At 36.9% G+C, this 12,949-nt stretch overlaps 1 protein-coding gene across 2 annotated transcripts in view; it reads right to left on the bottom strand.

The window, feature by feature from the left end:
* Positions 1-12,949, bottom strand: part of PCDH11X (protocadherin 11 X-linked) — a 940,417-nt gene that overhangs the window by 657,410 nt on the left and 270,058 nt on the right. The window lies entirely within an intron of this gene.

The following is a 12,949-nucleotide window of genomic DNA, read 5'->3' on the forward strand; positions in this document are numbered from 1 at the left end:
TGAAAAGCTGTCTGGGATAGCTATGAGGAACTCTATGAGGACTAGTAACAATTTTGTCTTGCTCACCTTTATTTCTTTGCACAATTCTCAGCCCATGATAGGTCCTAAAGAGTTTTAATGTTTGAATGATGTGTATGAAAAGGTTTACTAGCAAGATAAATGAAAGACAATGAGCTTATTTCATTGAACATTACTGTTTTAGAAGATAGAGGGAGTTTATGAAATTATTTCTAATATTCCAAGTGAAAAGAGCTTCCTTTATCAAATAAGTCTATTCCTCCCAAGATTTTCAGTCCATACTTCTAACACACTAGATCTAACTTTGCATCTAGGAGACCATTTGACTGCACAGAGAAAGGTTTTTCTGTATTTTTAGTGCCAGAAAATAAAAACTGAGGATCTAGAAATTTTGAGTAAACCCAGATGGGCAGATGTCAATTTTATTGTATTTACGAAATGGCAACCCACTCCAGTACTTGTGCCTGGAAAATCCCATGGACTGAGGAGCCTGGTCGGTTACAGTCCATGGAGCCACAAAGACTCGGACACGAGTGAGTGACTTCACTTTCACTGTGTATTCAGATCAGAATATTGTGTTAGCTGGCAGGAAACAAAAATGCCAAATGCCAATAAAATTAGATGATTCATATTGGGTTTTACTGAAATAATATCATTTGAAGATTTTACATGTTTGACAAGGGAAACTTCAGTCCCACAAAGGCTATGGGGCTCCCGTTATATTTCCCTTTTGGTATAATTCTGCTTTTATGATGCTGATCCTTTTCCAACCCTTTTAATATGTCTGTTCCACATTGTGAGCATCAAGGTCCGATCTCAGTAAAATTCAAAAAAGGAACCACTTAATTGATCACAGACCTTACTGGAAAAATTCCTGAACAAATTATAGCTGGGTCCTTTGCTTCCCTTTCTGGGTGATAAACATTGGCTTCTCACTACATTGCAATAGGAATGATTTCTAAGTTTGGCTCATCTTCATTAGATGATGACAATAATGAACAGTTGCTGTAGTCTTTCACTGGTTTTCTCTCAGAGACAGGCAAAATGTTAGAAAAAGGATTCAAGTAAAATGATGCATAACCTTTTTAGATACCATAAACCTGCTGACATTGGAACAATATTTGAGATAGAGGTTAAAAATTTCCTTCTACAGACTTCCTTTCTCTTTATCTTTTACCAGTAAGTTTCTCTGATACCTCCTTTGCTCATTTAGAGAGATAGTTGTAGTTAAAAGGATGGTGCCACAGGTCTTCCAGCTGGATTGATTTCACTGAAGTCTTACTATTACTTCATTTCCATGATAAAGAATGGAATACCAACAAGAGGGAACTCATACTTTCCCACAGCCTCTAATGTACTATCCACTATGTACTATCCACTATGTCTTTGTACACAAATGCTTAATACAGTGGAAAGAGTCATGGTCTACAGTGGATATACCTGAAACATGGACTTCTTTTTACTAAATGTTTGGTTTGGGAAAATTGATAATACTGAAGTTCCATTTACTCATTTGTAAAATGAGAAGGTTGATAGTTACTCTCATGAATTTTTGTGAGGATTAAATCATATTTTTAAAATGTCATTGAAATTTGTTCAATTCTTCCAAGTTTGTTTTATGGTTCTGTTTGAATTTGTTTTGAAGAACCAGAATGACCTTGGAACAGATACATTATTTAAGTTGAAGAAACTTAAAATATGCTTGAAGAAAGTAAAGTTTGCTCAAAGGAAAAAAAGAAATCTCTAAAGCAATATATAGTCTGAGCCACTTTCTGAAAGTTTCACTGTTACTTTTCTTCAAGACATTTTTTTTTTTCACACTATGGCATTGAGGTGCCATAGAGGGGAATACGATTTGTTCATTCAAATAGAAATCCCTTACAAAATATTTTCTCAGAATCTTGCTTCTCAGAGATGAGTTCAAGAACCATCTGTTTTCAGGGATGCTGAGGTACCTTTTTACAATACAGCTTCTTGTGCATGACCTCTGACCTACCAAATCTATGTGTTGTCAAGATTTTCAGGTGATTTTCTGAATTCTAAAACTTTGAGACTACCTATTCTAAGGAAATAAAATGGCTAGTTATTATATCATTTCAGTTTAGGCCTCTATGAGGAGATTTAGGTAAAAACAATAAAAAGCATTTCAAGGATCTTTGAATTTGGAGTCCAGCATTGTATGAGGAAGAAAATAATCCCACCTTAGAGTTACTATCAAGAATGAAAGTATTCCCATGCATATATCAAACAATTTGGCTCTGCCTCAATTTTGGTATTGATTTTTAACTTATAAGATCTATGTCCTTTCAGTACATAGATACAGAAACACAATTGGGAAAAGCTGTTAACATGAATTGGTTCAGTGGCTGTGATGTTATATCACAAATTAGCTTTTAATTGCAGAGTAAATTCCAGGAGTCATGTATGGATATGAGAGTAGGACCATAAAGAAGGCTGAGTGCCAAAGAATTGATGCTTTTGAACTGTGGTATTGGAGAAGACTCCTGAGAGTCCCTTGGACTGCAAGGAGATCAAACCAGTCCATCCTAAAAGAAATCAATCCTGAATATTCATTAGAAGGGCAGATGTTGAAGCTGAAGCTCCAATAGTTTGGCCACGTGATGCAAACAGCTGACTCTTTAGAAAAGACCCTGATGCTGGGAAAGATTGAAGGCAGGAGGAGAAGGGGATGATAGAGGACGAGATGGTTGGATGGCATCACTGACTCAATGGACATGAGTTTGAGTAAGCTCTGGGAGATGGTGAAGGATAGGGAAGCCTGACATGCTGCAGTCCATGGGGTTGCAAAGAGTCAAACATGACTGAACAACAACAACAACCAGAGTAAATAGAATTAAGAATATTGCAATACTATTATGAAAGAAAACTAAGAAAGGAGGAAATAAAAGCAATTTTTCTAAATACAGAAAAGAAAACAATGATTTTAGTTGGAATTAACACCCTTCTAGAACTAACACCCCAAAAAAGATGCCCTTTTCATTATAGGGGACTGGAATGCAAAAATAGGAAGTCAAGAAACACCTGGAGTAACAGGCAAATTTGGACTTAGAGTACAGAATGAAGCAGGGCAAAGGCTAATAGAGCTTTGCCAAGAGAACGCACTGGTCATAGCAAACACCCTCTTCCAACAATACAAGAGAAGACTCTACACATGGACATCACCAGATGGTCGACACCAAAATCAGATTGATTATATTCTTTGCAGCCAAAGATGGAGAAGCTCTATATAGTCAGCAAAAACAAGATCGGGAGCTGACTGTGGCTCAGATCATGAACTCCTTATTGCCAAATTCAGACTTAAATTGAATAAAGTAGGGAAAACCACTAGACCATTCAGGTATGACCTAAATCAAATCCCTTATGACTATACAGTGGAAGTGGGAAATAGCTTTAAGGGAATAGATATGATAGACAGACTGCCTGATGAACTATGGATGGAGGTTTGTGACATTGTACAAGAGACAGGAATCAAGACTATACTGAAGAAAAAGAAATGCAGAAAAGCAAAATGACTGTCTGAAGAGGCCTTACAAATAGCTGTTTAAAGAAAGGAAGTGAAAAGAAAAAGAACAATATACACATTTGAATGCAGAGTTTCAAAGAAAAGCAAGGAGAGATAAGAAAGCCTTCCTCAGAGATCAATGCAAAGAAACAGAGGAAAACAATAGAATGGGAAAGACTAGAAATCTCTTCAAGAAAATTAGAGATACCAAGGGAACATTTCATGCAAAGATGGGCTCAATAAAGGACTGAAATGGTAGGGACCTAACAGAAGCAGAAGATATTAAGAAGAGGTGGCAAGAATACACAGAAGAACTATACAAAAAAGATCTTCACAGCCTAGATAATCATTATGGTGTGATCACTCACATAGAGCCAGACATTCTGGAATGTGAAGTCAAGTGGGGCTTAGGAACACTATGAACAAAGCTAGTGGAGGAGATGGAATTCCAGTTGAGCTATTTCAAATCCTGAAAGATGATACTGTGAAAGTGCTACACTCAATATGCCAGCAAATTTGGAAAACTCAGCATTGGCCACAGGATTGGAAAAAGTCAGTTTTCATTCCAATCCCAAACAAAGGCAATCCCAAAGAATGTTCAAACTACTGCACAAATGCACTCATCTGACACGCTAGTAAAGTAATTCTTAAAATTCTCCAAGCCAGGCCTCAGCAATACTTGAACCATGAACTTCAATATGTTCAAGCTGGTTTTAGAAAAGGCAGAGGAACCAGAGATCTAATTGGCAACATCCACTGGATCATTGAAAAAACAAGAGAGTTCCAGAAAAACATCTATTTCTGCTTTATTGACTATGCCAAAGCCTTTGACTATGTGGATCACTATAAACTATGGAAAATTCTGAAAGAGATAGGAATACCAGACCACCTGATCTGCCTCTTGAGAAACCTGTATGCAGGTCAGGAAGCAACAGTTAGACCTGGACATGGAACAACAGACTGGTTCCAAATAGGAAAAGGAGTTTGTCAAGGCTGTATATTGTCACCCTGCATATTAAATTTCTATGCAGAGTACATCATGAGAAATGCTGGGCTGGAAGAAGCACAAGCTGGAATCAAGATTTCCGGGAGAAATATCAATAACCTCAGATATGCAGATGACACCACTCTCATGGCAGAAAGTGAAGAGGAACTAAAGAGCCTCTTGATGAAAGTGAAAGAGTGGAGTGAAAAAGTTAGCTTAAAGCTCAACATTCAGAAAACTAAGATCATGACATCTGGTCCCATCACTTCATGGCAAATAGATGGGGAAACAGTGGAAACAGTGGCTGACTTAATTTATCTGGGCCCCAAAATCACTGCAGATGCTGGCTGCATCCATTGAATTAAAAGACACTTACTCCTTGGAAGGAAAGTTATGACCAACGTAGATAGCATATTAAAAAGCAGAGACATTACTTTGCCAACAAAGGTCCGTCTAGTCAAGGCTATGGTTTTTCCAGTGGTCATGTATGGATGTGAGAGTTGGACTGTGAAGAAAGATGAGTGCCGAAGAATTGATGCTTTTGAACTGTGGTGTTGGAGAAGATTCTTGAGAGCCTCTTGGACTGCAAGGAGATCCAACCAGTCCATCCTAAAGGAGATCAGTCCTGGGTGTTCATCGGAAGGACTGCTGTTGAAGCTGAAACTCCAATACTTTGGCAACCTCATGCGAGGAGCTACTCATTTCAAAAGACCCTGATGCTGGGAAAGATTGAGGGCAGGAGGAGAAGGGGAGGACAGAGGATGAGATGGTTGGATCACATCATGGACTCAATGGACATGGGTTTGGGTGGACTCTGGGAGTTGGTGATGGACAGGGAGGCCTGGCGTGCTGTGGTTCATGGGGTTGCAAGGAGTTGGACACGACTGAGTGACTGAACTGAACTGACCACCCTTCAAATAAATATATGAAATATTACTTGTGAAATTAATTATTGGGTAGGAAAAATTCTCAGAAGAGCATTATATGGAAGCAGTATTGATTATTTAGAAATGAAATGGATTCTCTATTGCATTTTGTCCATCCCTGATTTATGTCTCTATAACATCAGTTGCAGAAAAAGAGATGTTTTCCAATAAGCTAAATTGCTTGGACAATAGGGGAATAAGTAGAATCATTTCTACCTAAATACCTACAGATAGTGGAAAATCAGGATTAAAACACACCAAGAAAGATAATTCTGTTATAAGATACACTAACATATTTAAGTTTTTTTTCTTAAACTAGATCATTATGTACAGTAGGAAACATGGATGTTTGTTTTTCTTCTTCAGTTTTAGACATATATAAGTTCAGTTAAATTTCCTAAAAATACCAAAATTTTCCTAGCACAAGCTTTACTTTATATCTGAAGCTGAGCTATGTGTCTTAATATGGCCTCATTATAACTTTATTTATTGAAATACAGAATAATTGCCATTGTTTCTGTACTTTTCCAATGTCTCAGTTTGCTTTTAAAATATCTCACATTACAGAAATGTCACAATCAATTGCTAACAAGAGAAAAAGTTTGATAGAAAATAGCACTATGACAAAAAGAAATCAAAGAGATAGATGTTTCTTGTTGTGGATCCAGCAACTACCTGAATAAAAATTATGCTTTTATCATGTTCCCCAGAGAATTCTTATTCAGATTTTTACAGATCATGCTTTGAGAAACATATCTAATGGAAATAAAGCTGCTTTCAATGAGAAGATCAGAATGACATCATAAGAAATAAATGAACCCAGTGAGCATCAAGTTGTATTGTATTACATATACATAATGCACTTGTAAATAGCACCATAACAAACACGTTTATAGCTTTTGCCTCAGTTGGATTGATCTATGTTACTCTCACCTTCTACAGTTCCAAAATAGGTACACTCTTCCAGCACTTTATTCATCCAGCTGCAAACAACTCCCACCATTCCTGAAACATCTTGATTAACAGTCCCATCACCAGTGAGTCTACCTACCTCACCTGGGCTCATATTATATCTAAAAAAAACTGACCTTCCAGAAAATAACCATCAGATACTTACTGATGTCACAATTTGTCTTGATATGTTTACACAGACAAGTCTATTCCCCTCCATCACCTCAGGGTTCCTCTGTGACTGCTCTGCAGACACTTGGAAAATAAAAAGTGGCTAAGGTAGATGAAACATGGTTATATAGCCTATCTTATTATTACGCTTTCTGTCAGTTGGCTTTCTGTGTTCCACTCATTATTAGATATGGAATGATCAATGTCTGCCTCATTTTCAGCATTGGTTTAAAGGAAAAGAAGCAGGGTACACATTTTTCTTTAAGAAGTACATTGCCACTTTTCCTGGTAACAATGGGCAGTGTATCTGATCCTATTTTATCACTCCTGCATCACTTAAATTTTAGTTCTGAAAAATTTCTGATAATTTATTTTATATCAATGGCTATATCTTGAAGAGCCAATACATATTTGATCCCTGAAAATGTATAATAACTGGACTTTGCAAGTTAGATAAACTATTATTAATAGGCATGTCTGACATATTAAAAGACAATTCTTCACAACACTCTAACATCTCTAGATTGAATCTTTGTAGACACTATAAATTTGTTTTTTAAAACTATATGAGTAAGAAATTGATTTTAATGGAAGTGTGGAGATTTAAATATCTATCATTTTAATGTGCCTTTAGGGGCTTCATGACTGAATAGATAAATGGTGGTTAAAGTAAGCAAAACTTTTGTAATGCTAAGAAAAGAAAACTAGTTTGATCCATCTCATTAGGACTGGTTCAAATGAATTCTTTTTAACGGCTGAGTAATATTCCATGGTGTATATGTACCACAGCTTCCTTATCCATTCATCTGCTGATGGGCATCTAGGTTGCTTCCATGTCCTGGCTATTATAAACAGTGCTGCTATGAACATTGGGGTGCACGTGTCTCTTTCAGATCTGGTTTCCTCAGTGTGAATGAAGCTGGAGCCCATTATACAGAGTGAAGTAAGCCAGAAAGATAAAGAACATTACAGCATACTAACACATATATATGGAATTTAGAAAGGTGATAACGATAACCCTATATGCAAAACAGAAAAAGAGACACAGAAATACAGAACAGACTTTTGAACTTTGTGGGAGAAGGTGAGGGTGGGATGTTGTGAAAGAACAGCATGTATACTATCTATGGTGAAACAGATCACCAGCCCAGGTGGGATGCATGAGACAAGTGTTCGGGCCTGGTGCACTGGGAAGACCCAGAGGAATCGGGTGGAGAGGGAGGTGGGAGGGGGGATCGGGATTGGGAATACATGTAAATCCATGGCTGATTCATATCAATGTATGACAAAACCCACTGGAAAAAAAAAATAAATAAAATAAAAAAAAAATCATCAATTAAAAAAAAAAAAAAAAAAAAAAAGAAAACTAGTTTGATTCACAGCAGTGGCCAGTTTGTAATAGTAACTGTACCAATTAGCATCAGAAAAACAGCTCCTCTTCCATGGGGTAACGACTGATACAAATAATCACAGGGATAATATTAAATGATATTGAGTCTAGCTTTCCCTGATGTCTCAGTGGTAAGGAATCGCCTGCAATGCAGGAGGTGCAGGAGATGTGGGTTTGGTCCATGGGTTGGGAAGATTCTCTGGAGGAGGGCATGGCAACTGACTCCAGTATTCTTGCCTGGAGGATCCCATGGGCAGAGGATCCTGGTGGGCTACAGACCATAGGGTACAAAGAGTTGAAAATGACTAAGGTGACTTAAAGTGAAGAGGAACTAAAAATCCTATAGATGAACATGAAAGAGGAGAGTAAAAAAGCTGGCTTAAAACCCAACATTCAAAAAACTAAGATCATGGCATCTGGTCCCATCACTTCATGGCAAACAGATGGGGAACAATAGAAACAGTGAAACAGTCTTGATTTTGGGGGGCTCCAAATCACCACAGATGGTGACTGCAGCCATAGAATTTAAAGATGTTTGCTCCTTGGAAGAAAAGCTATGACCAACCTTGACAGCATATTAAAAAGCAAAGACATTACCTTGCCAACAAAGGTCCATCTAGTCAAAGCTATGGTTTTTCCAGTAGTCACGTATGGATGTGAGAGTTGGACCATAAAGAAGGCTGAGTGCCAAATAATTGATGTTTTTGAATTGTGGTGTTGGAGAAGACTCTTGAGAGTCCCTTGGACTGCAAGATTAAACCAGTCAATTCTAAAGGAAATCAGTCCTAAATCCTCATTCGAAGGACTGATGCTGAAGCTGAAGCTCCAATAATTTGGCCACCTGATGTGAAGAACTGACTGATTGGAAAAGACCCTGATTCTGGGAAAGATTGAAGGCACAAGGAGAAAGGGACAACAGAGGATAAGATGGCTGGACGTAATCAGTTTGAGTGGGCTCTGGGAGTTGGTGATGGACAGGAAAGCCTGGCTTGCTGCATGGGGTCAAACAGTTGGACACAACTGAGTGACTGAACTGACTTTTTGTTCAAAAATAAAATTCCAAATCTGCTGTCAATAGATGCTTCTTAATGTGGTCTTTTTCTAAGAGACACATAGTAATAAAATGGTCCTGCAATGAGTATACTAATATGTGTCAAGTGGTAGTGAAAATCAAAGTTAAATAAAGGAACCTAGTTCAAATTTTATTCAGGCATATTTATTCATTGCCAATATATCCCAGTAGGTCCATTTCCTTGTTATAGAGATTCTCTTCTAGGAAAAGTTAAAGTTATGAGACTACTTTAAAACTTTCTCTTTACCTTTTCTGTAATAGGAAATGCAAGGCTTTGGGGATACCAGTTAAGAGCTCTTGCTAGCCAGATATTGGGTATTTTCTATCTTTGCAATGCAAATACTCTTATACTTTTACATTTTGAATTTCTCTTGAGCAACTGGTTTCCTGTAAACATTTTGTTTTGTTTTCCATTTCAAAGGCAAATAAGTCACATTGAGCTTACTTTTTAATCCCAAGTACTTTTCTCTTGAACTGGAGGAGTAACAATGACCACATTAAACTAAGGTAGAAATGTCTTACTGATGAGGCTTTGAATGATGAAGTAAAAATTTTCATATGAAGTATCTCACTGGACTCCCACAAAATCCTGTGAGTTGGGCACATGCCATCCCCATAGGCCACTTTAACAGATGAAGTGACTAAAAAGTTTACACAGTCAGGATATGACAAGGACACTGATCTTGTCCATTCCTTATAAAGAGCACTGTTTTACTTCTGGGTCCAAAACAATTATAAACAGATAAAGTTAAGCCAAATTTACAACTTGTATATGGTTTAGGAACTAATGAGGCATTTATATAAGCTCTCGACCCACTTCAAATCATCCTCATAACAATGTTAAATGTTGAAAGGTTCAGTTCAGTTCAGTTCAGTTCAGTCGCTCAGTCGTGTCCAACTCATTGCAACCCCATGAATCACAGCACACCAGGCCTCCCTGTCCATCACCAACTCAAACTCATGTCCATCGAGTCGGTGATGCCATCCAGCCATCTCATCATCTGTCGTACCCTTCTCCTCCTGCCCCCAGTCCCTCCCAGCATCAGGGTCTTTTCCAATGAGTCAACTCTTCGTATGAGGTGGCCAAAGTATTGGAGTTTCAGTTTCAACAACAGTCCTTCCAATGAACACCCAGGACTGACCTCCTTTAGGATGGACGGGTTGGATCTCCTTGAAGTCCAAGGGACTCTCAAGAGTCTTCTCCAACACCACAGTTCAAAAGCATAAATTCTTCGGCACTCATCTTTCTTCACAGTCCAACTCTCACATCCATACATGACCACTGGAAAAACCATAGCCTTGACCAGACGGGCCTTGGTTGGCAAAGTAAAGTCTCTTCTTTTTAATATGTTATCTATGTTGGTCATAACTTTCCTTCCAAGGAGCAAGCATCTTTTAATTTAATGGCTGCAATCACCATCTGCAGTGATTTTGGAGCCCAAAAAAAGTCTGACACTATTTCCACTGTTTCCCCATCTATTTGCCATGAGGTGATGGGACCAGATGCTATGATCTCAGTTTTCTGAATGTTGAGCTTTAAGCCAACTTTTTCACTCTCCTCTTTCACTTTCATCAAGAGGCTCTTTAGTTCCTCTTCACTTTCTGCCATGAGAGTGGTGTCATCTGCATATCTGAGGTTATTGATACTTCTCCCGGCAATCTTGATTCCAGCTTGCGCTTCTCTCAGCCCAGCATTTCTTGTGATGTGCTCTGCATATTAGTTAAATAAGCAAGGTGACCCTTGATGTGCTCCTTTTCCTATTTGGAACCAGTCTGCTGTTCCATGTCCAGTTCTAACTGTTGCTTCCTGACCTGCATATAGGTTTTGCAAGAGGCAGGTCAAGTGGTCTGATATTCCCATCTCTTTCAGAATTTTCCACAGTTTATTGTGATCCACACAGTCAAAGGCTTTGGCATAGTCAATAAAGCAGAAATAGATGTTTTTCTGGAACTCTCTTGATTTTTCGATGATCCAGTGGATGTTGGCAATTTGATCTCTGGTTGACGTTTTTAATTAAATGGTTGTCTATGAAGTAGAATCAGGAGCATGGGTCTAGGTTCTACTAAGTATGAGTTCTGTGAACTTGGCCAAGTTTCATACTATTTCTGAGCCTTCATTTTGTCATTTGCAAAATGGGAATAGCAGCATCAACCTCAACTAATCTGAAAATCTAAATGACAATGACTTAGTAAGCACAGATGAAAATGCTTAGCATGAAACTTAAAAGGTATCAAACACTCATTTCAATGTTAGCTGGGCCTTCTGCCACTTATCTGAAAAATTATTGCCACAAAAATGCGAGTTAGTCAAACCTCTTAAGGTTTTGTCATTTTCAGAACATCCCTGACCATGCCATACTATGAAATTTTTAATAATTACAGACATATTGGTCACTAATTATGAATCACCATTAAGAAGAATACAAAATGCTATGAATCTGATATGAAGCCAATTTTGTAGCTATTTTTAAAAATAATAGGTTGACTTCTGGGGTTTATTATCATACCATTGCCTGTTGAGTTAACATAGTTTGTGGCCCTATGACTCCTCATGCACTTAAAGCATGTGTTCAATATGCCAATAAAACATAAATTGTCTTCTGCTAACCTAATAAATAACACACTCAGGAGTTCTGAGAAACATCTGAAATGTATTAAAGCTGTTTCTAATAACTTTCTAGATTCAGATTACAACTCAAACATGATTGGTATTGTAATTAAAATTAGCACACATGAAATAAATTCTGTGAATAAAAATAGATTTACCACTCAATGAACATATATTAATAAAATAAATATTCACAGATCTTTCTCTTCACAGTAGAAAAATATTTCTGCATCTAATTTCAGCAGTAAAAATAAAATAATTTTTTTTTTTTATTTTTTGACTTTAATTCAGTAAGTTCACAGTAAATAAGAAAAATTTCTTACTTCATAAAGCTTTGACAGAGAGTACACTAGAGAGCCTAAATAGAGAGGAGAAAGCTAGAATTTTTTGGGAAATAATATTTTTAAAGAATCAAAATTATAAATATAATGGAGTTCAAATATATTACAGGTAGATATAATCTGCAAATTTATTTTTTAACATAGTGTTTGCTATGGTTTAGAAAGAAAAAAAACTAAATTCAGTAAAATATAGACAAATCTATACCTATTAGGTTGACTGAAATTTTGAGGAATGTGTTTGTCTGGGAGTTTAGTTTCTACTCTATTTCAGTAGCCTTAATATAAACCTAGAACTGAATTGAGAGAGAGAATGAATGATTCATAACTGGGCTATACATATAATACTGTTTTCTGCACAGTTCTTTTTCCCCTCCAAATTTAATATCTTCACCATGATTTTTGTTCTTCTGTGATTTATAATATATTAAAGAAGGAAATGAATCAATGAAGAGTTGAAAATCAGCACACATTTATATATCTTTTCTAAAACAAATCATTTTCATGACTAGTATTCCTCATTCCAACAAAACTCACATATAACTATAATTTAATAAATGGTCCCTTGTAAGAATATTTCCCATTTTTCCTGCAATAATCAACAATTTTCAAAAATATTGTGACCACCAGTTTTTATAATTATGTGAAATCTACATTCCACACCATGAGTCAATTCATACTATGTAAACAAGCAGGTTTACAAGGCAGGAGAAATGGAAGATGGGATATTCATTCTAACTGCTTTGTGCTACTAAAGAGTTTAACAATGACATGAGGGACAAATTGGGAAGAATGAAAACAGGATTTTACTACTTTGTTACTCCTCAGTGTGTCAGTGTTGGTTTTCACTGGAGCTGGAGGGAGAGACTAAAGTAGAGTGCTTTATATGATAGCTTAATTGAAAGTGTTCAGAATAGAGTTTACATTTTTTAAAGTGTTTGTATGAGTATCTTAACAGATTTATTGC

This window comes from Cervus elaphus, chromosome X (assembly GCF_910594005.1).
Source record: "Cervus elaphus chromosome X, mCerEla1.1, whole genome shotgun sequence".
NCBI classification, from domain to species: Eukaryota; Metazoa; Chordata; class Mammalia; order Artiodactyla; family Cervidae; genus Cervus; species Cervus elaphus.